At 42.6% G+C, this 26,948-nt stretch overlaps 1 protein-coding gene across 1 annotated transcript in view; it reads left to right on the top strand.

Annotated features, from left to right (window-relative positions):
* The window catches only part of kcnq5a (potassium voltage-gated channel, KQT-like subfamily, member 5a), a 99,380-nt gene that overhangs the window by 1,939 nt on the left and 70,493 nt on the right, over positions 1 to 26,948 (top strand). The gene's annotated exons all lie outside the window — the stretch shown is intronic.

Here is a 26,948-nt window from a genome sequence, read left to right as displayed (position 1 = left end):
GCCGATGAGTTAACGATGAACACCCCACTTTCAATTAAGATTTTATGTAATTCATCTCCATATTCAAGACACACACACACACAAAACACACAAAAGTCTGTGTTCAGCTCTTCTTAATCCTTTATGTAAGACATTTGAAGCTCTTAGAGAAGGTCAGCGAGCTGTCAACTGAAAAGGCTAAATGTAATATTAAACTCCCTTGCATGATTTTTGAGTCTCTCGTGTCTGGTTTGGACAGAAAGTAGCGCTGGGAAAAGTCCTGGAGAGACACTTTTAAAGATGACTTAAATTCAAAACAGCCTTCAGCTGACCGCAGCTTGTTTTTTCTGGTGTGAAATAGCTCCTTCAAGGCCAAAATTTCTGATTTTAATTCTCCTTTCAAAAAAAAAAAAGAAGAGAAAAGAAAAAGAAAGAAACCCCAACATTCAGCTTCCTCTCTCATGCAGTTTCCATTAACCTTTTTGCAGATGATTGCTAAAATTCAACTGAACGTTTCTGTCTTAGCCTGTCAAGACCCAGCCGATGTAAAAGGATGTCGCTCTATTATCTGATTCTGATGGATGTCACACACGCACTGAAAACAGCTGAAAACTTGAATTGTTTCACATCTTAAGTGGCCTCTCCTTTTCTCCTCATGAAATATCAGGGCTCTTTCTGCTCTGCACGTTGAGTGTAGGCGGTGCTGGGACTCCTGTTGCCTGATGAAGTTTGGGTTCCTGTAAGTGGCGCTGTTTGCTTTGCTCTGCTGTGGTTGTCGGCGCTCATGTTTACTATTGATTTACTTGTTCTGTTCATTCAAAACACTCGGAAATGTAAAAAAGAGAGGGGGGGGAAAAAAAGCGTCTTGTACTTTGAGGAGGAAGTAGCCAGCGTTTATGGAAGAGATGTTTATCTGGGTTTATTCCACACTTTTTGTCCCTTTTTTGTGGTGTGTCCAGTATACAGCATGTATAAATGAATATATGTGAATCTCTGTCACACACACACACACACACACACACACACACACACACACCAGTACAACAACCGACTGCAGCATGAGTGATGATGTACCACATCCCTCCCTGCTCCTATTGGAAGAGGAGCAGTGTGAGAAATGAAGGAGGAAGTGAAGCTGTCAGAGGAGGGGCTGCACTGCCGGATGTAGAAGTTTTATTTGCTCAGGCGGGACAGCTGAGGTCGCAGGGGTTAAGTCGTTACATCTGCTCCCGACCGCAGCCTCCCACAGTTTGGATCAGCTGCATGTATAAAACAATAAGTCTTATTCAAACTGTTTCTTTAAGAAACCGTAGTGAGTTCAGGAAAAAGAATCTGTACTTTTGTTTTGGTGGAGGGAACGACAGGAAGTAGGGTTGAGCTGTATTATATCGTATTCGATATATCGTTCCAAATCCATCATCCGTATTGTGCTTCTAAGTATATCTGCATGATTTTTACAGATCAAAAGCCTTTTTCTTTACATTTTTGTCATGAAGAATGAAAGATTTTAGGTTTCTGAGTCAATTCTTCTGTTACGATTTTACCCAGCGTGACTTGTAGTGCTTGGTTCCTGCACTGTCGCCTCACTAGCAGGGAGGTTCTGGCTTTGAATCGGGGTTTTTGCTTCTCCAGCCCCCGCGACCCTGAACAGGACAGGCGGTGTGGATGATAGTGGTTGATGATGATCTGGGTTCAGTTTTGTTGGAGTAAAGTCAGGTGTCGGACTCGCAGGTCAGTCGGAACGCTTCGCCCTTAGACGCCGACAACTTCCTCGGAGGATTTGTCACTAAAAGCGTGTTGGCTGTGAGAGTTTGACAAAAATAAAACGCCAATAATTCACGATTCGGCTCCCGAGCAGCAGTGAACACGGAGGGAGGGAGTACAGAAGCGTTTGTGTGCTGTCCAGCCGACCCTTTCTCCTTAATGCGTTGTCTCACAAACGCCATCATGGCACAAATTTCCTGGAATTCAAGGATGAACTGTCACACAACTAAAGAACTTCCTAGTAGTGTATTTATACTGTGTATATAGAGTATAAACGTCCACCGGGACACGAGGGCGACCTGAAAACATTTAGGTGGTCAAAGGTCACTCATCGCAGATCCATACAACTGTGATGCAGTTTATTTCTAATTGTTGTTCAGGTTTATTTATTTATTTCTTTTATTCTTTTATTTTGTCAGATTCGGCAAATATCAAACAACTTTTGTTTTTGGAGGAATTTAATCGCATCGCAGCAATCAATCATGTCAAGGTTTTCAGGGCATTTGTACTTCGAAAGCCTCTTGCGGCAGAGAGCGATAGCTGTAAAAATTTAAAGCGGTAAATTACACAGATGATCAAGGCGAAGACATACAAGAAAGAGGAAAAAAAAAAAGAAGACCACACTCGCACTGAATGGCCTTTTGATTAGCAGGGTTAGACTTTGTTCTTGGTGATTTAAAGATAATGGAGGTACTTGTTCCTCATCATGGAAAAGTAGGTTGCCTTTACTTTCCCATACTTTGCAGTGATTTTCTAAATATCCTGGCACTTGCTGTTGATGTTGACTTACGTAGCCCAGCCTTTATATCGAATATAGACTGAAGTTTTGATTTCATTGCTGAATCCCACCTGATGTAATACTCGTTTGAACAGTTCTGATTTTTCCAGGTTGCAAACAAAAGCTCTCTAGAGTGAATATAATGTCATTTATGTTAGCGTCAACAGATGGCAAATTACTCAGGACTTCATGTCCTGTATGAACGGAGTTCTTTCAGTCTGTCAGATGACATTAAATGTAAAAAGATTTCTTCAGTGAACACTTGCAGTGAGTCAGAGACGCTGGGTAACTGTGGATTGAGAGTGCACACGTGTGCACTCTCGTACATATTGATATGTGCCACATATGCAGAGAAAAAAAGCAGGGTTAAACCCCCAAACGTGGTAAACTTATAGAAGTACCACAAAGACACGAGAGCTGTTGACACACACACACACACACACACACACACACACACACACACACGCACGCACGCACAGACATGGCTACTTGTGCTTTTCTGCACGAGAAGGCAGGTACTACACATCCGAACCCACCCACGCAAACAGAAACATGTATAATTTTACAGAGATCCATGCACATTTATGCTGAAGACAGACGCTGCACCTCGACATAAGCTGCAGCTACATTGGTTTAGCCAGTGTCAAAGTGAAGAAGCGCGTCTAGGCGTTTTTATTCTCGGCATCAACAAACTCCACTTCTTGGTGCTTCACCTCGCTGTGTTTTTTGTTTCCTCTCTCTTTGCATCTCTGCTCCCTGGCTCCAACAGTACAATCACTCCCCCTCTCTCCTGTCTTCCCCCTTCATTTCCTCAAGCTGTTGACAGACAGACGGTGAAGGAATTGATGTCACACCACCAAACATGCATAGTTATCACAGATAATATACGTGCGTAAAAAAAGATGGGGCTTGTTGATGCAAAATTTGAAATGCAAAATGTGCCAAAAAACAGTGAAATGGAGCGACCCGGATGTCCTGACTGTCATCCAGAGACGCCATGGAGGTACTATGGGAGAGCGAGCACCAGCTTCAAACTTGAAAGCTAGCAATGATTCGTCAGCCGAACTGACATCTGACACGTTCCGCTGACAACGGATCAAGTCCTAAAATCTTTTCTGTGTTTGCGTGTGTTGTCGTGCGTGATCCTGGATCAGTTGCATACAAAATGCTGCCTCCAAACGTATAAGAGCTTGCTACGCGTCCGGTCTAAGTAATCCTGGGCCGTGCTAAAAGCAGCCAAAGTGTATTATTATGGTTATGTTAGGGTTGGATTTAAGAGGCTTTCTCTGAATGGTTGATTGTCTTTCCATCCTCTCTGCTCACGCATCACTTAGTTGTAGGATTGTCAAGTCTTGATAAGCTCAGGACTTCATACTGTGGTTTTAAGGGAGGAGCTAATAAAGACTGAAAGTTGATATAAATCATATTTAGGCCTTTGTTTTTTTGTTTTTTTTAAACACAATGACTCGTCGATGAGCAAAATCTGGTGACTGTTGCACCTCTCAGAAAAACTACCATCAAAGGTTCATTCTGCAGACTGTTTTATAGACTTCAGTTTTGGGTTCGGCGTTTAAGCGGTGTTGACCTGTGCAACTGTAGACGACCATATATGGGCAAGACCCTGGAGCTGCAGATGAGCGAGGTACCTGCCGATCACACGGGGCCACACCTGGAACCTCACCCTAGGTTTCAGCTCATCATTGCTCATCCTTTTAGACGCAATATATGCAAACAGAGTCACATGCAACACACGTGTGGCGCACACACAATCACACTTGGTGAGAGATAATCAAACACAAACAAAAGAAAGAACACCATTTACAAAGGAAACATTCTCTTTGATCGTTTAATTAGTTCTTTTGAAGCAGATGCTGCTGTGTTTCATTGTGTGTGTGTGCGCGCGCGCGCAGAACCATGCTGTGCAAATATGTCAGGAAACAGCTTGGCGGTGCGTGTGTTTGTGTCGATGTTCTTGGTATGGATGTGAGTGTGTAGGAATCCCTGTTGGGGTTGCTGATATCTGCTGATGGGCGCAATAGAAATCAAGACACTGATAAAACATCTGGAGTTGCTTCCTGCCAAATAATGCTCCCACACTGGAACCCTGTTGGCATTCAAATCCAATCTCTTAATGAGATGGCGTGTGTTGGGCTAATCACATTTACTGAAATGGGTTCCAGCCACAGTCTGCATTATTATACTCAAAGAGATGTGCGTTTTTGCATTTTCACAGATGATGTCTCAGCTATTTTTTTTCAAAAACTTTTGTAACCTCAATTTTGTGTGTGTGTGTGTGTGTTTGATTGATTGATTGATTCAACCACATGGTTTGAGAGCCTCATGGATCCCAGCGGTGCTCTGGCTCATCGACACGTAGCTCATCAATGAGGGTTCTAACGGTCCAACTCAGTCCAGTTTCATTCTTAGAGGTGTTGAGAGTCTGTGCTGCGTGTTTAAAGCGACCAAGTGGTGTCTTCTAGTGGTTGTGAGTCTGTCGCTCTCTCTCTCAGTGAAAGTAGTACCACAAAACCTTCCTTTGTTGTGAAAAATATCCGACTCAGATGTTAAGACTCCCTTCATTTCCACCTGCTGTTGTTAAATTTTTCTTTTTTTTTTTTTTAACCATAAAAATGATCGTTCCTTCACATGAATTAAAGCTGAGACTATACTACCAGACTGTAACCATGGCAGCAGGTGGCAGATGAGAAAACATGCGTTTCCTTATTATTATTTTTTTAAATGGTTACATGTCAGGTGATAATTTTTGAAGAGCTTGTTCCTCAGGTACAAGTGTGTCAGACGGTTTGTTCCACTAATCCAACTGTAGAAAGCAGAGAAACTGCGGAGCGTTTCGGTTGTTGTGGCCTGTGGAGTGATTTCTATCAGCCATTGCGAACTCATATTTTATTACACGGTGATTCAAGGTCTTACTGTGTTTTTGTAAAATAAAGTTTTCGAATGTGGGAATGTAAAGCTGCCTCACTTCAGAGTCAGTCCTCATCTCAGCTGCGCAGCTTGGACTCATTCAGGGATCAGCAGCGCCGCTCAGAGTTGATGCAGATAATGTGACGTTTAGATGGCAGCCTTTGATTTACAGCGCTGGCAATGTCAGATCTTATTCTTAGCGAGTTATGTAACGATATGGTAGGCAGCGCATTTCATTAGCAGTTTTTTTTTTTTTTTTTTTTTTTTTTAAGTTGAGAAACAGTGTAACATGGTGCTTTGGCTCTTTCCGAGTGTTACTGATAGAAGTGGAAATGTGAGTAAGTGAAGGTCACATCTCTTGAAATGACTTTCACTTCTAAAGATTTACTCCCCACACTTGGAGTTCTCCAGGACCCCTGAAGAACATCAAAGACATTTGACGGAGGCTGAGCATGAAGACATCAGAGACACATAAAAGTGTCTCTGTGTTTAGCTTCAGTGCTTCTTCCAGGTAGGGAGGAGGATGTTGGCCGGCACCTAATGGAAAATGCGAAGAACCCATTAGATAGGATGATGAGAAAGGTGTGTGTGTGTGTGTGTGTGTGTGTAAATACTGTCATAACGTGTTCCGGTGTTGGCATGAATGGGTATAGAGGACGTACCCTATTAAAGAGAGGGTGTATTTTATGTCAGATATCTTCTTACACAGCAAAGACTGTGTGTGTGTGTGTGTGTGTGTGTGTGTGTGTGTGTGTGTGTGTGTGTGTGTGTGTGTGTGTGTCTGTCTGTCGAGGTCACCAATAGCTGTGTCAACTGAGGGCAAACAGAAGCACAGGGACTTTAAAAAGAAGAGAGGGCAAAGGGGGGGGGGTCGAGATGAGGACTGAGGCTTTCAAAGGATCCTGTGCAAGAGAAGAGAATCACGCAGAAAGCGACTGTTCAGGAGGGAAAGAAACATCTGTCATGAAGTAAATATGAGCTCTTGCGTCTTTAACAGTCTGAAATACAAAATGAAAGACAAGATTAGCAAGTTCATCCAGATATCCATCCGTTCATCCATCCATTTTCTTCGGGTTATCATGTTAAGGGTCCATCGCAGGGCCATCAGGGGCAGTTAGGAGCTCAGTATCTCGCTCAAGGATACTTGGACATGGTCACCGGGGGAAGTGAGGATCGAACCAGCGACCCTTTGGTTGCTAGACGGCCACTCTACCTCTGAGCCATGCCGGGGAAGATCTGGAATAAAACCTCAACAAATGTATTCAGTTCCCTCACAGAAGCAGAAGGCTGCACAAACCCGGCCAGTTCAGCTGCCAGTGTTGTGCGGTTCCCTTCAAAAAGTAACAGATAATATCAAGAAATGCAACTCTACGTGATGCAGTTTTCTTTAAAAAACAACAACAACAACAACAACAACAACAAAAAACTCTTATATCTGAAAAAAGTCCCTAACTTGGCCAACATCAAGAACAGTCTGGGCTGCTAATCAAACGTAGATCCTCTCTTTACATTGTTTTCTCCGTCTCAGCGGAGGTTTCCTCTTTTACAACAGCCAACAGAGCACTTTGCTCGTGTATTTCAGCATAAATTATTCAGCTGTTCAGATGAGAGTAGGTGAATAGTGACATCCAGGTTGACTAAATACACAAACGCTACCACAACTTTCTCTTGGTTACTCGGCTGCACAGCCCTCGGCTTGTTAGTGGAAGCCATCAGAATGACAGAATGTTGCTCAGAGCCTGTTTATTTTGTTTGGTTTTTTTTTTTAATCTGAAATAGACATCAAGAGAATCATGTGTTGTTTCAGATCACATAGGCCAATCACGTGAGCCTGCTGATGACAGGAAATGTGGTGACATATCTGCAAACCATCTGTTCCTTTTTCAGAAGCCTGGCACGAGTTGTCAGCATTGCCTTCTTACCTCCAAGACACAGCCGCTGGTTTGACTTCATCTGAGCGCAGTATTAAAATCAGCTTTGCGACTAGAAACATTCGAGAGGCCATTAGAGGATGAGGTTGCACCTGCCAGCGCCGACCATCTTCAAGAGTCAGCTGATACTTTAAAAAATGATTCTCGCTACAGAAATAGTTTTATGGAGTTCCTCCCGGCTCCAAGCAGGACTTCGGCAGCGAGGGGTTTATCATAGTTGTATCACTGCGGATAAATCTATGAATCCTAATCCCATTAATCCTAACTCGGCACGTTTCAACGGCATGTTTCGCTCTTCGAAGTCACGTGCGCACCCATGACATATTCTCTAACTTCCTGTATCAGATACACTTGCTGAAGTGTAAAAAACCCAATTATACGTGTCAGATTTGTTGGACGATCAGCTTTAATGTCAACTTCATCAAAGAACCAGTCGGCTACATCAGTCAGAGCTTATTGGTGAGAAGGTGCGAGATTGACTTCAGTGACAAATACACTGTGACATCCGAGGAGGTCACACAGGAAGTGTGTGTGTGTGTGTGTGTGTGTGTGTGTTTGCACATGCGCTGGGTGTAAAGCTTTGAGAGAGAAAGGGAGAGTCTGTTCCCTTTTTGAGTGCATACTTGTACATCTATGTAAGTCAGCGGAAAATTCCAGCATGGTTTTGAGAAGTAATGTGTTTATGTGCATAAGCTTGTGTATGTATGATCAATTATATGTTGTGTGTGTGTGTGTGCACACGCACGTCAATATATCAAACCACTGGGTGAAGGTTGTACATGTAAGGGGGTGACATATTACCACAGTTGAAGAAGGGTAGTGTTCTAAGGTGTTAAGCCTTATCTCAATAAAAACGTGATGCGAGAGCAGTTGGTGAAATGTGTAAGTTGTGAAATGAGGGAGCGTGGCTCTCCTGGGGCCGTGACACCAGTAGCACCTCATGTGGTCTCTCATCCAATCACCAACCAGACAAGATCGGGCGTACAAATGTTAGAAAATGGAGCCAGGCATTAATTTGGAACCAAAACTAACCAACACAAATCAATGCAACAGCAAAAAAAAAAATGAAACCATATTGACATTCCTTTGAATCTTTGTGCCGTCGTCATGATCTAAACCCCGCCCCCATTCACGAAGAAATTAGCGGAGCATCTTCAGCTGATGACATGAGAAGATTGTGAGACGTTCTGCCCGCTGCATTTCATTCAGACCCACGTCATCTATATATCACCTGAACCCCAAAACTTGTAGTTTTTAGCCGCGTGGACCAACGAGCCTACAACCTCTCAAATGTTTGCACTGTCTTTGTATTTATCTAATACAGAAGATGTGAGCATTCCTTTCATTTACCAAAGCACTTTTGAGTTAAAGAAAGCCTGGAGGTTCATTAAAGGACGGCAAAAACCGTAACTGTCCAAAAAAACAAGGGAAACAACGAGTTTTTAAATAAAGAGAAAGAAATATTTTCTTTCTTTCGTTTTACTCAGATTTTCAGGCAAAACAAGAGACAGAGAGGGAGAGATTGTTTTTCTGATTGTTCAATGACCATTCATCTAAAAAAAAATAAAATCATTAAACAAATAAAAACACACACTTTCAGGCAAGGCCACGCCCACTTCTGGTTTACCGTTTGACAACCGATTGAGAAACAGGTTTTTGGGAAGAGGAGAAACGGACCTCGTTACACCGGATTAATATACAGATTTCTTTGCTCCCATTTTAAGTATTTCACTTGAGAATAATTGATGTTAAACTAATCCCATATAGTGTCTTTAAGCTTCTTCAAGGTCTTTGCGAGTTAACGACACAGTGTGTGTGTGTGTGTGTGTGTGTGTGTGTGTGTGTGTGTGTGTGTGTGTGCTCGTTAGTCATCCGGCAGCCCTCTCGTACATCAGCGTAGGTGCCAGCTTGCTGAGCAGACTGAGCACTGATGGATGGAGACAGGCTGAGCTGGTCAGTCCTCCTCCCCTCACGGAGGGCACCACTGCTGGGCTTGCGTCACGCCAGCCCCCAGTACCCTGCCACATACACCTTGGATGTTACCCTGTTAACGCTGTGAACAAGATCATCCAGTTTCTCAAAGGACACATTCACACAGTTCTGGATGCACACACACACACACATATCAGCACACACACTGCATACACACAAGCTCAGTGGTGTAGCTTCACTCAGGATGCATCACCATCAGTCATGTAGTATCCAGTTCCTTAAGTCAGGTAGCAACACACAAGACCCACTATAAACCTGAACAATTTCCTGTTCTTCCTGTAACAAGCGGTGCATATCAAGTGCAGCAGTTTGGTTTGGGCTGAGGTGGACTTGATATTCAGCCCATTTTTATACCTTTACAAATATGCACAAAAATAGAAAAGGCACAAAATGACGGAGGGAGCTGGGAATCTGTCCCAGCAGCAGCCGGGGGTGAAGGGAGCAGTTCAGGAGCATCGCATCTGTGTAGCGTCACAGCTGGTTGCCTTGTAAACTCAGGCCACTGTATCCACCAGTAAATATAAGTAATTGTATCAAACTGTGTACAAGTTTGTGGATGTACTGGATTATGTTACCTGCTTTAGCTGCTTGATATTTTCTCTGGCCTCAACCACCGTCAGGTCTCTTTGTTGCAGCTCCATCTCCAGTTTGGACACCAAACGTTCCTCGTGTTTTCTCAGGAGCTCTTCATTGTACGGTTGCTGTCTGTAGAGGAATTCTGTGTGGAGAGGGAATTCGTCAGACACAAGAAACAGGCTGGAGACTCAGACATGGCTTACACCGGACCTCTTAACTGGACGTCCACGGCAGGTGTATGAGGTTGGCAGTGAGACGAGGTTGACTCCCCCAGAACATCTGTGTCCGACCCCCGTAAACAGTCTGTCTGGCACGACCCAGTAATACCGAACTAGAACATTCTGCACAGATGTGACGTTCACGTAGTCTAAACACAGCTACGCATGCAGACAACGCTGGCGCCGTGAGTGTCAGCTTCACTACCAGTCGGTGTTCTAACTACAAATTTACGATTATGAAAAGGCACCGCAGGTTCTCTCCCGACCCTGGTCAAGGCCCTGGGTTCAGGCCAGTTATTAACTTTCCAGCCAAACTATGAGGATGGGGCACAAGAAAGTTCAAACAGTGGATACCAGATAAAATTCCTTATCACTGTCAAAGCTGTGGGACGTGATGCTGCAGACGCAGTTTTTCTGCTTTCTTCTGCATCGCTTCACCCCACAGCTCCTGCTTATCGAGCCCGAGCTTCCGAACTTCCTGCTCAAGGGATTGAATCACCTGTTTCTCATCACCGATCTTTCCAGACGCCACCTTGTTAGTAGACGTCATCAGATCTGAGTGTGTCTTTCAAGCTCTGACTGAACCTCTCTGAGGTTGTTGTGTGTATCTGTTCTCAGAAAAGGGAGAGCGTACGTGTATGATTATGTTGAAATCCGCACGCGTGCTCATATCCCGTCAAAGTTATCGATTACTCGTGTTGAGTCGGAGAGCCGCCTCTCGACATGTTAGCATCAACAAAGGTGGTCCACAAGGAAGATTTCAGTGTCAGGTTTTTTTTATTGTGCGTCTTCGTCATTCACTCTATACTCAGTACTGCACAGTAAAGTTCTGTTTACTGCAGTTGTCAAGCTTCTACTGCCTCCAGTTGGTGTTTTTAAAACTTTTGAAAAGAATTAACCTCAATATCCAGGAGCTTGTCGGTGTTTTTAACAGCTCCTGCACCAATATTTTAGAATCCTTTGCTCCAGCCAGGAATGAGAGGGCGTAACTCCCCAAGCCAAATTTACGCTGCAGGCCAAGATGCTGTTCCCCCTTTTACAAAACTTAGGACAAGGTGCCTCCGTCCTTAAGTAGAATTTATGTAGGTTTGAATATTAGGATATATTTTCATGTAACACACACACACACACCACAGAGACCTTAGTAAGGTCACTGAGTACTGAATAGTGATATCTGTTAATTATCAATATGCCCCCCAGTGCCATGTTTAATGGAATGTCAGGCAGCAGAGTGGAAGTTTGTAAGAGGAACATAAGTTAACATAATAGAAAACACAAGTGAATTATTAATTTGTGTCTGTTGTTCAGGGGTCTTTTGCGTGTCATGGGCCTGTTTTTTTTTTTTTTTTGGTTTAAACAGCTGAAACTTAACGAAAGCCACATATTGAGTTACAGTAACCATGAAAACAAAAGCCACGTATTGTGTTGTTGAGGAAGTAATACCCTTAAATCCTGGCCGCAGTGTTTCCCAACCAAGTGTTTTTGTGCTTAATGTTCACACATCATAAAATATCATTACTTTGAAAGACCATTTTATTTAAGACAGTAACATACTTCTGGTGTGACCTCCCTGACCTCGAATGATCAAGAGGCAAGCCAAGCTTTTCAAGCAGTGATATTACTGCTCCAAAAGATACTAACAGTTAAAGACCCAATACACTCATGGACAACACATTTGTTCACTCGTGTACAATGCTCAGTGCTTTTTAAAAAATTTTTTTTGACAAAATATAAGGTTAAATAAAAAGTGTCCGATTGATAATTGATTAGAAAAAATAAAGATGGTACTTATTTGCTGCCCTAAAACACAAACACATGAGTCTAAGCCTGAGAAAACCCCCTCTCTGATTTCAGTTTCCTGGACTCACAGCTTACTTACACTTTGCCTCATGAAAACTTCAGAACGCATGGAATGAACACAAAAGTTATTGTTGCTCGAAAGGAAAAACACAATGCAATGAGAGGACATAAATGAGAACCATGCGGATACACGCTCAAAGAAAATATTACAGATAGAGAATATTTTGTGACATTTTTGACTACTTACAGATGACATGGTAGAGAGCTTCCAAGTGAATGCACGCTGCAGCTTCTCAGGCCAATGTGACACGTCAAGATGGCCATTTTCCCACAGTCCCCAATTTGTTCCACAGGACTGTACAAAACAAAGAGCTTGCTACCACTTGACTGTCTTACTCTGGATCCAGAACAACCCGGCTGCTTCACTTGGAAAGGTCTATATTGCAGTATTTACCTCCCCAATATAAGACGGACAGCTGGCGAACAACCCTCTGCATTAACAGTGCGTTTATATGTTTATTTAGTACACGTATTAGGGCTGTGAATTGATTCGGCATGTGATTGAGATCGTTGCAAAAATATTATGTGATTAATCACAAGATTAAGGAGCAGTTTTGTATTTTTTAAGGGAGGATAAAATAAGTTCAAGCGTGGTAAAGGGGAAAATCCGAGCTGCGTGAGTGGTTTTGCTTTACTGCCCCGTTGTGAGGAAAAGAAGGCAAAGCTTGTTGTACCCGTCAGTATTAGTTCCCTAATGTCACATTTGGTCACGAAATATGAACCGCGACTGAAAGAATGCGATCGAGAGTAAGAGGGGATAAAATTGGCTTCCTCGGGAGGCTGGCAGGTGTCTCCCATAAGGAGAGGTTGCAGGAAAAACTGAGCACCAGGTTTAAGGACTCTATCTCCCTGCCGTCCCGTCTGGACCTCCTAGTTAGAGTTTGCTGATGTGTCCAGAGAAAGGGAGGTTTGAGGTTCCCTGCTGGAGCTGCTACCTTACTTCAGATAAACAGCTCAAGGTGGATGGATGGATGGAGCTTCACATCAAAACTGCATCCACTCTTCCTTTCTTGACATACATCCGGCATCCTGCTCCCATTCATGTGAAGCAGTTATCCAGCTAGAAGTCGTCATCTTTAGATATTTCTGAAATTTCCGGGAAATAAACAAATGCATCATTCATCCCAGAGATGGTAGTTTTCTAGGGATACACCAGCAGCATGGAAGAGCGCCGCATCCACAGACGAATCCTGCTACACCGGGAATTCACCTACCCAGCATGGGAATTCTACTGTTTTGGTCACATCTGCGTCATGAGCATAAAAAAAATATTTCTGCAATGTTTTGAGTAAATTGTGCAAATGATCACAGCTGGAGTCAACAGTGCAGTTAAATATTTATGACATTCAATGTTAGAAATCCAAAAAGTACAACGGCAGTCCTAGGCAATCCCTCGAGTTTTACAATGCGTGTGTGTGTGTGTGTGTGTGTGTGTGTGTGTGTGTGTGAGAGAGAGAGAGATGAGGCAATGGACTTTGACAAAATAATTTCAAAATAAAGTAGTCTCCCCCCCATTCGATTTCTTATGTCCCTTTCCTTGGCGGGTAGGTGCTGCTGGGTTTAGATTGTAAACTCACGACGGTAGGACCTTAACAACCTTAAACAACCACTTCAGTATATGGGCTTTATACGGTACGGTTTCTGCACACCGCTGATACTCAAGTCGACTCCTGTAAATGACAAGAGCGAAGGCGATCATGTCGTCATGTTGACATACATCCGCTATATACAAGGCAGGTTATGGGAGTTGATGGATCCCAAAAAAAATCAGATTTTTTGCACCCGAGCCACATGTTTTTCCCTCAACAAGGTGTTTCGTTGTTGTGACTTTTACCAACCGGACCTCAACTGCAGCTCCGACACCTGAAACATCCTGTTAGACTGTGTAGTCGCACACATACCCAGAAATGTTTTGGTTCAGAAAGACTGAGATTAAACATATCTGTGGTTTGCAGAAACTTTCGATGCCAACATTTTCTCCTGGTGACCAGGTTGCTTTCGACCGTGGCTGCCGTGATTTTGGAATATATGTTCTGTTAAAAGCTATCATGAGAAATATTCTGTCCACGGATTTTCTTTTTTTTCCCCCTGTGGAATGCGAGCGCTGTCCATAATATGTTTATTTCCCAGCACTGTGATATGGAGGGGTCTCTCATTTGCTTGATTAAATGTCAGATCCTGATTGAAATTGAGTGACTGGTGCATCACTTGGTTGCACTCCAGCACTCTCAAAGTGACCCCAAAAAGGCGCTAGAGTAGCGCTTAAGACAACTCTCACTTCTCTCTTCCCTTAATACAGAAAAGAGAGGCCAGGGGGGAAATTTACATTCGTTCTCACTTTAAAAATCAGTCACTCCCTCTTGTGCAAACTTACTTTTTTTTTTTTCTGGCATTCTTATACCTGGTAGGTCTCAACAAGAATAGAAACAAAAGCCAGCAGAGCAGAGGGAGTGACAGTAAGGATTTTCACCCCAGGAGACTTTCAGCGTGCAGGTGGAAGCAGGATGACACGTAACATTAACAGCAGGAGCAACGGTAGCGACGCGTTCACGTTAGCGGTGCAGCTGCAGGCATGGAAAACAGAAAGCAGGGTTGCCTGGGTTTTTTTTTTTTTTTATGTGTACGGAATCAAAAGAGATCAAGAAAAATGAAGGCAAAATTACCAATAGTTTTGAAATGTCTGTTTCTCAACTCTAAATGTACAAACTGAAAGTAGCCAAAAAATACTGTGCAGTAGTGCAGTCAATATTTTACTAAATGAAAGGGGATTTAAAAAAATATCTTGGAAAAATAAAGCTATTTCTGCAACATTTATGCAGCACAGTTAAAAAAAAAAATCGTGTATGTGGGAATGTAATTGTACAGGCTGATTCAATTATTCATGCAGCAGTTCATTTTATTAGTACATGCCAAGTACCTGCTGGGTATCCTACACTTCCAATTATTTCTGCACGTCTACGCGCTTCTCGCCATGTCCGAACTCAAGCCTGTGAGTCGGGCTACAAAGAATGAGGAGAGAGGCTCAGGTGAGGTGATGTGAACTCTGTTAGAATGCTGAGATGTTGTTCTGCGGATCTGTTAATGAGCAACCACGAAATGGTTTGATTGGTTTTCTTTCACGGTTCTCACCGTCAGTGCTGCCTGGCGCCTTGAGCTGCTGACCTGAAGCGGTTAGGATAAAATCGGAGACTGAAATGTTACTCAGAGTGTTATACGGGGTTTATTCTTTTCCAGAACTTTCTCCAGCAAATCCACACATAAATTCAAAGTCCTTTTCATGAAGAGTCACTCAATGTTTGTTTTTATTTATTATTCTGTCTACTCTCCTTCTTTCCTTGCACAGGCTAATTTAGTTTCATCTTGGTAAGTATTTTGTTGTGTTATTGCTCTCAAAAATAAATGCACAAATGTTAAAGAGGATCAGATGTTGTTTTGATGCTGTTACTGGAAACCAGTAGAGGTTGATTGAGGTCACAGATTGACTTATTTTCTGTCATGTGACTTCAGATGGAAGTCTTGTGGCAGTTCCTGCGATGTGAATGATCATGATAAAAAAACAAGGACGTAATTAAAGAGGAGTTGGACGACTATGTGGCAGATGTCTGATGATGTAGCGTGGACCGAAGGAGGATCCATAAAACTTTTTGGCAGATCCGTTGAACAGAACAACGCTTGCTGGATGTAAGCTCCCAACAGAGTGCCCCCCCCCCCCCCCCCCACTGTAGAGGTTGCTAAATAAGATGTTGCCCCTAGCAACCAGAGCATTGATCTGCTACTCATGTTAAACAGCATGAAAAGCCCCACATTAGTGTGCATGAACGTGTGTGTGTGTGTGTGTGTGCAAGGCTGTGAGGAGGAATGAGCCAAGAGGAGAGCGAGAATGTCCCTGTGAAATCATTTGTGTGTGTGTGTGAAATTTTCCCTGGCACGAGGGTGTGTGTGTGTGTGGGTGTGTGTGTGCAGGCGCTAGGCCCAGTCCATTGACGGGAGTCAGTCTAATGTAGAGTGAGTCTCTGTTTTCTCTAAGTAAGCCTTCTCCCAGGCCTGCAGCCAACAGAGCAAGCAGCCTGACACAACAAGACAGCTGGCTGTTTGGATAACATCACACCTTCTCACTGTGTGTGTGTGTGTGTGTGTGTGTGTGTGTCAGTGTGGGGTGGGGGGCTTTTAACATCTGATTAATCCAAAATAGACGCAGTTGACCAGCAACCAGAGTTATGTGTAGATTTGTGTGTGGCTACTGAATGGGTTAGATTTGTGTGTACGTGTGCGTGCGAGAGAGGAGTGCTGTGTTTTTGTCAGTATGGCTTGTGCGTGGGTTGGTGTGTGTGTGTGTGTGTGGGGGGGGGGGTATAGAACTGCACGAAACTCTCGTTTCTGCTCATCAGGGCATGATATTAAACCACGAGTGCAAGAGGAGGATTGATGTCAACTCCATGACCGAACACTCAAGATACCATCCTATGACCTCCTGTCACAAACTAAGTGTCGACACGATTGTCGTCATTGTTTCTAAGTTGTGTGTCTACTGGGTTTGAATAGAAAAAGTATCCAGTGGTTCTTCTTAGGGTTGAAAAATTGACAAGGACCTTCAAATATGATTTAATACATCGCGGGATGATATCAGTACTTTGGTGGTTGGAGTATTGACACAGTGTTTTCGTCCCCAAATGTATCATGATTTTACCGCCCAATTAATCCTTCTGTTGACGGTGAAATTCTCGGAAAGATTTCCGACGCCGCTGCTATGTTTCGTTCACCCGTCACCTTGCGCTTGCTGGTGCACTTGCGCTCCTTCCATCAAAGATGGAAAAGAAGCTTGATGGCTCACGCCGTCGCTCAACTCCAGTAAAATGGTTCATCTCCACCGCGAAAAAATGATTTAGATAGCAACTAGTTACAGAAAATTGAATTTATTAGCCACTAATTTGTCATTGATGAAATGTCCCACGGCTTATATCTTCATAGTACTTTTACTTGTCCAGCCTTCTTGTTTCAGCTGTACTTCTGTTCTGTCTAACTGCTTTGAGAGCAATGGAAAACCCAGAGTCGCATTTCTTGAATGTGCACACATACTTGGCTATTAAATCTGATTCTGATTCACTTCTCGGCTCAAATCTGTCTCTCTTTTACTCACACAACAGACTATTTTGAATTCTTCAGAACACAGCTCTCCTTGCTATAAATCACCCCACGGTTGCACAACACCACCACCTCTGCGATGAAACTGGAAATTAAAAAGACATTACGGTCGCAATCATTTCCGACCACAAAAACAGCTGTGTTTGGTATTAGTGGTTTGTGAGATTGAACAGATTTAACACTGCGGAGCAAGCGGCGGGGTTAGGAACTAATGGATTTATAAATGCGCTGACCATTTTTGCATTCCATTAGACACATAATTTCATGTCGACCTTTGTGTCTGCTGGTTAGGAGGCAAATACCATCATCAGACATGCCTCCAGTATTTAGGCTGTTTTTCTGTGCAGGTGTATTCTCTTATCACGAGTGCTGCTAATGCATATCAGCTGGACCTCCTGAAGAATTGTTGCTCTGTGTTGCTAAGAAGGAAATTAAAAAAAAAAAAAAACACAAGCAAATAATCATGGGCGTTTTGGTTTGGTAAGTACATTGTTGGATAGACGACCAATATGCGGAGTTTTGTTTAATTCAGTTCAGATTTTATGAAGGACATGGCTCAGCGGGGATCCATAGAACCATAAAATTCAAAGAAAATAAACCGTTTTTCTAAAATAAAATCCTCACACAACGATCGGGCCATTGCATATACGCTATAAAGCCATCCAATCGTGTCGCTCATTGGCATGTAGACGTGGCTATGAGCATCTGCTCAAACCAAACTTTAGACAAGGGGGAAAAAGTGATTGAAGTGATTTATTTTCACGCACATGTCTAGGGTTCATAAAGTATGTAGGAAAAATATGAAGAGAGGGGCAGGTTTCCAGTCTATTGGTGGCGGAAGCTAGAAAAAGAATGAGTAAAACCAGGACAAAATTTTAGAAGGTACCTAAAATTTGTACTTAAGTACCAGTTGATGTGGTGGAACCACATCTCAATTTATACGGCGAGAAGGTCATCAGCCAGTGGAGCAGAAGATGGACTCTTCGGCGACAGGAAAAGGAAAATGGCTCCATTCTCTTCTGTAAGGCTTCCTGCCAGTTTCCAAGTGTGGGAAAGAGGCTAAAGCACATTTGCTGGTTCAAACTGAGTGTTTATTTTCCAATACACAATAGAAATATATTATTTCAAAAGCAATCCCCCCCCCCCCCCAAAAAAGTCTCAATACCCCAAAATATCAGAGCAAGAAGACAAAATATGCCCCCTTTCTGACTCTTAACTTGAAATAAAAGTAAACCTGAAACCACAACAGTAGGGAACATTTAACCCAAACCAATAGATCCCTTGACTACAATTGCAGCATAACCAAATAACACGAGCAGCAGCAGAGGAGCAGAGCTGTGGAAACTGGGCTAATATACTCACATAATTTATGTTTGTTTGGGCTCCGTTCTGGTTTTTAAAGAGGAGTTACTGTTCCTGGCGCTTCCTCCCAGATATAAAACCCTCCATTGAATTTATATAGAGTGTTTATTCAGTTCTCGGTTTCTAATCCAGTAAGACCGTTATTGACTATGGCCTGCAGGGAAGTAAGAGAAAACGGTGTGTTTGGAAAACCTTCGGAGCTCATTCTCCTTGAGCCTCAACCCTTTATGAATTAATGAATTACACAAGTATGCATGAACACAAACAAACACCCCGAAGGTGATGACATTAGTTAAAAAAGGTCCTTTATAATTATGACTCATTTTTTAAATAATAACACAACAGCAGAAAGATCGCTAGCCTAAAATGAGCTTACAGTAGCTGCAACTCCTATTTTCCATGTTTGCCACTTGCACAGTAAAAACACGGGGAGCAAAGAGGAGCCATGGCGGCCGGTGATACACCCCACCGTGCGTCTCCTGACATTGTTAAAGTGATACTTCACCCTAAAAGTGTTTTAGCCTTTCAAGTACTAACAATTAGGTCCACTGAGCTCACACAGATGTTTCCACCCCTGCGTTTCTTTTGTGTGACTCTAAAACACAGAAAGTGCCAGTCTTGTACTTTTAGCTTGAAGCTAATGGGGACTTATGGCTAACAATGGCTGTAGCAACAAAACAACAGCATAGACGTCCAAAAATGTCTGTTCATAAACTCTGAAATGTGTTTCACAGTGTAGGACCTATTTTCTCTATCCGGTTGTATTCTAAAACACTTCGCTTTAAGCTAATAAACAAAGTTCAAGCTCGTAGCTTAGGACTTGGTCCAACAGGGCTACCATAATCACTGTTCCAGAACGGTTTTTGCTGGTTTTTATTCAAATTACTGTTTGGGGATTACTGAGCATATGGCTGGATAGGAAACGCATCAGCTACAATGAACACTATGGTCGACAGTTTACAAATGTATGGTTTTGCTGCTGTTGCTGGTTTTTTTTGTTGTTGTTGTTTTTGTATTTTTCTTCGCTGTAGCTGTTAGCCACCATTAGTATCAAGCTAAATGTATGTGGCTGTCTCTCTCTGTTTTTATGGACTCACAAAGAAGTGATGCAAGAATAAGCTCAAGAATAGTTGTGAACAATGGTCCCTCTGACGTCTCATGTGTCCGGGCACACGCAAGCTCCCTGAGCACACTGAGGATCACGGTGAGCAACATGAGTCGTGCAGGCTGTGGCCACACACCTGTTAGACACCTGTGAGTATAGCAAGGTACAGGGCTTATTAAAAGAATCAAATTACAGCAGCAATTTCTATTAGTTTACTTTTAATATTTTCGACGGTTTACCTCTCAACCGCTGAGCTACCGGCCCTGGCCCGTCGCCGTCTCTTATCTCTGCCGTACTGTTGTCAGCTAGCTAACCTGCACGATCCACGCCGCGTGTGAGCAGGGCACATACGCGGGCACTGCCAATGCTATGATTGGCTGCGTAGCCTAAGTGAACTGTATCGTATCATTGGCTGGACACCTGTCACTCACTGACTCGACGCGCTGCAGAGATTTTCTTGTGCGCTGAGAATGTGCGAGCGGTGCGCGATTGCGCAAGCGCACAGCTTAGAGGGAACATTGGTTGTGAATACTTGACAGGCTAAAAAAAAAAAATTTTTTTTTTGGGTGAGGTAACAGAAGGAGGGGAAGCATTGTGTGTCAGAGGCTGGTGGATAAAAATACGTTGACGATTTCAGGGGGAAATTATGCACTTGGCCTAGACTAAAGCTTATTAAAGACATTAGGACAGACTCTTCACAAAAGAGCTGTTCCAGACCTGGTTTACAGCCCAGTAACAGAGCTGCGGATGGTCCAAGTCATCACTGAAGTCACAGCTTCGCTGTACCATAAAACCTGAAACACCGGATATTATGTGTACTTCTTGCAGTCAAATTCGTCTTTGTTTATTTTATCCAATCACTTATCATTCCTTTCCCCTCCTCTGCTCCAAAAATGTTCTGTGCTCTTCTTACTTCACTTCTCTTCCTCTTCATTTTGTGTTCATTCAGGTGAGCCAACAGCAGCAGAGGTGACTTTATAATCTCATCCTCTCAGATTTCATTCTCCTCTAAATCCCAAGAGGTATATTGTGACCACACTTGGACCTCGCCACCCGGTCCTAAAGCAGATTAGCAGGAAATAAGTAGGGTCTGTCAGTTTGGGTTTTCTCATCCTGCGCAATAATTTTGGCAGCGCAACCCTGGAAGGACACTTTTTCAAAACTTGATTTAGTGACTTCTGAATGAAGCTCTCCATCTTGCTAAGCCGTATTACCTTCTACCAAATGAGGCGTTGTTATTGTGTGAATATGGGCCAACATACAGAGAACTAGAAGGCTTCTTTTTCGAGTGCAACAAAATTCCCAGACCAAAAACTACATTGTTTCATTATTTATGATTTTACCGCTTTGTGGCCCACTGTTTGAGTGGATTATGATGTAAATGAGACCTGGAGGGACTCAATCGATGACAGGCTTCTTGTCTCTTTATGACTCAATTGATTGAAAAATCCTTAATAAAACATTTGAGTGGAAGAATGATGCCTGAAATACACTCGGGTCATCTGTGAGGCATGATGTCAGCAAGGTGTGGCGGGCCCAGGTGTTCCGTGGAGGAACGTGAGAGGGTCGTGGAGGAACGAGAACAATAAGAGAGAACTGCATGCTGCACTCACCAACTGGCTCTGCGCTGACCGCCTGACTTGCCAGCTCTTCTTTAAACATCATGGTTGGATTTCGGGTTTTTTTATCGTCCAATTCTGGGCGTTGTTGCACCGAAGTGTTTAGGTTCTTGTTCCCCAGCTCGGCCACGTTTTCTCCTCGTGTGAGAAGTTCGAAGGTCACTTCGGAGGTTGGGAAAAGTTGAAACTTTATCATGCTGATATTCTCTTCTGTGCCTCGTCTCGTCTCACCGCCCTGCTCTCATTCACTGAAAGTGATTTTCTGATTTGCCGTCTGCCGGTGAACGCAGGATGGGGACACACACCAGTCTAACTCTACCGACGGAGTCCAGTTCCCCCGCTTCCCTTTGCAGGCATGAAGAATATGGAAGTCTCATCATACCGAATACCACAATGACGACAAATGTCCCCCCCCATGCTATTACCAGGCTCCATGTTGCCTTTTGATGAACTCGCTGTGTGCGTGTGTCTGAGAGACAGAGAGTGGGAGGTACTTTGCTTGTGTGTTTGTTGTTGTGTAAAGCAATTTACTCATCTGCCATTGCTTTGTCTTTGACGTTGCTCACGAATACTCCCGTCTGTGGTTGCCGCGGTAACCCTCGGGTATCTCCCATAATTCTCCTCTCCAGTCGCCTCTGTCGTGTTGTTCTCAGCCCACAGCTGTCATCACTCCCAAGTTGCCCAATTTCATTGATATCCTGTGGTGTCTGGTCACCACATCACTCCTCCTCCTGCGTGTACATACTGTAGTGTTGTGGCGCATTAACAGAAATAAGAAAAACATTTTTGTTTCATTAGTCTTGAAATAATAGATGAAAAACAATGTTTGGCAGCCAAGAAATACCCTTTTAACTCAGCATCTCTGGCAGACACTTGACTCTTGTTCCTGTGAGAGTGAGGTTGTTATGTTTTTCCATTATGAATCATTTTTATGATTCATAATTAAGAAAAGCAGTGAGGCTATACTACAAAGAAAAACAAAAACGCACACCCCGTTGGGTTACTCAGATGGCCAGTAATCCCTTTCTCTAATTGGAAGATTAGTGAAGGAGATCAAACATCCATATTGATTGTGGAGGGAGGCGTTGGGAGGTTCGTAGTAAATGCACGCAAGTTGTGACAAATCTGAATTCAAGCCTGTCTGCTTGAAACTAAACTCATATGCTACAAATGTTCCTTTGCATTTTTAGGACTTAAGATCTGTTCTATCTCTGTAATTACAAATGAAACTTAACAGAGGCCACTGAGAATTTGCTGCTTGATTTACGTGTCTCGCATGTAAGTAAGTCAGAGTACTTGATGAGGGAAAGATTGTGGTCTTGGCGAAATGTTGGAAGAGTAAAAAGAGTTTTTCTTCATTCAGAACGTCCATTTTTCTCAGGATGTTAGTGTTGGTCTCTGGTGTCGGAGTCTGACTTCGCCTAATGTCCTGGAACAAATGTTGACCGTTAGCATCATCGAGGGAGCAATTACATTTCTTCCATAATGTATTTGGCAAAGCAATTTGGTTTATACAAACTTTGGTCCGACACAGAGTTGCAGATGGTCATAGCAAGATAATGATAACATTACGTATCATTCGTGCTGTTAGTAATAGTAATACCAACAACATTAATAGTAATACAGACAGAGCGCAATTAAGTCCGGCCCGCTGCAGGGGGGGGGGGAGAGACACGTCATCACACTTTGACGCGTTTCATTTGAACTCTGAAGTCAGAATTTCACAGTCCCTATCTGGGAATTTCGACTTGGACCCCTGCTGAGGTGGGATTTTCTACTAATGTTACCATAAAATTTCAAGGGAATTTTAATCAGATTGTAGGAGTGCCACAAAAGAGGGAATGAGATTCACAGCAGTTTACTGGTGAAAAATGGACGCCAGCAGTCTGGAGGAATCACTTTGATTTGGACAAGTTGTGATGGTTCTTTTTGTGCCGGTTCGTGTATCGGACGCGTCTCTCGAAGGCTCGGTTGGGTGGAAACAGCTGGTCAGCCATGAGAGTTTTAAGGTCAGAGTTTATTTGCATGAGTTGTTTCCATTTCCCGTGATGCATTTTAGTAATTTTTGGATTTTTTTTTTTTTTTTTTTTTGCACATTAATCTATTTCCATAAAAAGCAAAAATCCCATTTTGGCTGGTGGGTTCCTCCTCTTGTGGGTGTAGTTTTCACAGTGTGACAATAATGAGAGCAGGAATTGAAAAACTAGTCGTGACGATAATGAAATGAAAATGTTCTCATTCAATTTTGTCCTGGTTGTCTGATGAATATTTTTTCTATTAAGCTTTGACTAATACTGCAATCGTGATATGATTTGCATTATTTGAGGTAGCGTTGTTTTTTTGCATCATTAATCTCATTTTCATTGAAAAACCCCATTAAAAACATTACGGTGTGTTTTTTGTTGTTGTTGTTGTTGTCGTTATGGAGATTTCTATCTAACTAATATGTTTTCTGATTACTGTATTAAATCCTGTGTTGACCGCGCCACAACATTTAATTCTAAAATAGTAATTCTGACTCACAATTACACTTTTAAATATTGTACCGTCCTTGGAAAACCACATCAAGCCGTATTTCTATTCGGATTAAGTTTCATAAACCAAGTGTGTGACCCATGTTTGAAGAATGATTTCAGATTTCCTAGCGGTAATGGATTGGCATTACCCAGATCCATTGAAAAAAGTTGCCTCAGAGAGATCTCAGGCATGCTTACCCGTGCCCTTTGTGTTCCATGCATTATTAATTCTAACGATACTGAGAGACCCTTGATGATGATTACTGCTGTGGCTAATTACGCCGGCCATATGGGGTCACCCACTCTCACGCTCAGGTACTGGGATATTGCGCCGGTCTGTAAATGGCATGCTCAGATGCTGTCATAACGTGGATCTATTCACTCACAAAAAAATGTCCCCACCTTTCTCTCTCTCTCTCTATCTCTCATCCAACCTGAAGCATCCATGTCTCCAGGCCATGGCTGTTTCCATGACAACACCCAACACTTTCAAAACCGATGCTCTTCTTAATTCAAGAGGGGTTTCAATTGATTACCACTTTGCTTGCAGGGTGAGATTTGCCTCTGTGCTAAACAGAGAAATAGATCAATGAAAATAAAAACGAATAATGCAACAAGGGCGATTGTTTACGTCCTCAAGTTTGTTTGAGCTTTCACGATAAAGTATTCATAAAGTTCCTCATGTTTAAGTTCCAACTGCTTCAATACTTGAACCAGTTTCTTTAATATCTCACTGCTACGGTTCGATAGTTGGAATACATACACAGAATTATTTCATTTGTTGCGGTAATGTTGGTTTAGTTCTGTCATATTTTATAACTTTGTGGAGAGAATGAAATTGTGTCAGCATCTTTACATTGAATATCTTAACTGAATGCTCTGAACAATCCAAAATGATCCAATATTTTCTGAGAACTGAGACCCAAAGTGCCAAGTCTTTAAACGCTTAATCAGCATTTTGAACTCAATCAGAAATGAAAATCCTGAAATCCTGACAGTCCGACTCGCCACAAGTTAATGACACCAGAAAATCCATCTTTATTTTTTCATCCTCCTTCACTTTTTTTTTTTTTTTTTTTTTTTTGCCCCGATAACTTTTTCCCTGTAAACCAAAAAAACAAAAAGGGCAGCCATAAGTCCGGAGCTGTCAGGTCAATAAAGGCAATTAAATGTGAAATTGCTTCAGAGAGCAGATGATTTGTTACTGGAAATTTGCTGATCTGTGTCCCAGCTGAGCCGAACCGCTTGGCCAAAAACAACCACAGGCCGTGAAGAGCTTGATTGATGGGAAAAGTGGTAAAACAATGGTAGTTCTGGGATGGACAAGCTTGTTAACAGCAGATGAGAAAATACTTGAGGTGAAAAAGGTCGACATTTGTTCTGTTCGGTTCGAGATGAAAAATCAACCGTATGTTTTCTTCATTTAAAGCCATAATTAGTGCCTGTTGGACCGAACCGTTCCGATGCCCAGGCTCTGGGCGCACTGATAACAACACCATACATATCTAAGCCTACGGCACTGAGAGCTGCACAGGCTGTAAAAGTTGCAGTTAAGGCTTTTCTTGCGCTTTAAAGTGTCAATAAAGGTTATGATTATTGTAAAAAATGTTTAATTGAGAGGTGTTGGGTTCTGGTATATGTGCTTATCAGATTTAAAAAAAAAAAAAAAACCAAACAAAGAATTGGAGCTCTTTTTTAATGAATAAAAGTGAAGACGATAACGCGACTGCTTTCAAACAGCTCTGACCTTTTCTCTACTGTAGCCTGTGCAGTGACTCAGCCAGGTAGGGCTGCGGGAATCGTCTGCACAGCCCAGCAGTGTCTGCGCGTTTGATAACTTGTCAGTGCCATTTATCTGTTGGGAGGCATAAAAACCCCCATTTGGTGTAGATCCAAGTCTTAGTGCGAATAATTTTTAACTTAAGTCAAACTGTGACGTTTAGCGAGAAAATGTTCAGAGGCCTGCGTGGGTGACATCACATACAGATGGATACAGGAAGTTGTTAAAGGGGCACTTTTTTTTTCACGCCGGAGTCTATTTTTCTACGTTTTATAGTCTGAGTGAGTGATGGAAATGACCATTTTGGAAATGGCTCCAGTATGTAGCAGGGGCAGATGTTCAAACTATAATGTAATCCAATGGGGCAAGTGGCTATCGTCAAATTAAGCCCTCTAAAGTTGCGCTTTTATGCACTCAGATTGTTTTTATAATTTCCTGACAACTAAATGATAAGGTGAAATGACCTCAGATTTGACCTTAGGCTGGACGCTGCCATGCTTGTTATGGTCGGTGGAGTTGTTGCAGGAAATCACGCAATTGTGTTGGATTACAGAATGCGTCGTGAGAGTGTTTTTCTAAAAGTTGTTAAAAAACAACAACAATGTTTGTGTGTGCTTGTTTCCAAATTGTTGCAACAAATTATGCTGTAACACACAGAAGTTGTGGCTAGTTGTGCTAGATGCTAACACCTCCTGTTGATACACTGTTCCTCACCTCCCTCGGGTCTGCAGCAATAATTTTTCACCGGAATAACGACTGCCAGTCAAACACAAGAACAAATACTAAGTACCTTTTCCTACAGCAAAACACTACTCCGACAGACCTGCTGTGGACATGCAATTATGATAACAATCTCAGTGTATCAGTGTGGGAGAAAATGCACTCTTAGTGGGCTCAATGTGATGGTACCCAGTTGACCACTGGATGACATCGTGGCCTGCTTTGGGGTTCCTCCACACGGACCACAGAGTTCTCAGCTTTGGTGCAGGTCACATGATTACATCCAGCTAAATTGGCAATTATTGTTTGGTGATGGGATTTATCTCATGTAATGGACTCCAGATAAACTTTTTAAGTTCCAAAATTCTGACTTTTATTTTCACATCACAACATGTATCATGGTTCGTGTAGAGCAAATCCAATTGGAAGAATTTTTCCAACGTATAGCGATGCCATATTATTGCCATATTATTCAGGGTTTTGACAGCCAGAGAGGGGAACAAATATAGACTACAATTTTTGTTTTCCAATATATCTGTACAGTGTGAAGAAGCAGCAGCCGAAGTGAGAGATGTGCGGGCTCAATAACAGGGCAGACTGTGTTTTACATTGTGTTCGAGGTGATTTGTTCCCTCTAACTGCTCTGCTTATTGGGTTACACTTCCTGCCCTCCAGCTGATT

This window comes from Aulostomus chinensis, chromosome 16 (genome assembly GCF_037954235.1).
Source record: "Aulostomus chinensis isolate RoL2024-O1b breed Wild chromosome 16, RoL_Achi_v1.0, whole genome shotgun sequence".
Classification (NCBI taxonomy): domain Eukaryota; kingdom Metazoa; phylum Chordata; class Actinopteri; order Syngnathiformes; family Aulostomidae; genus Aulostomus; species Aulostomus chinensis.
Note: the sequence above shows the minus strand (reverse complement) of the source record. Positions and strands in the feature narration are given on the sequence as shown.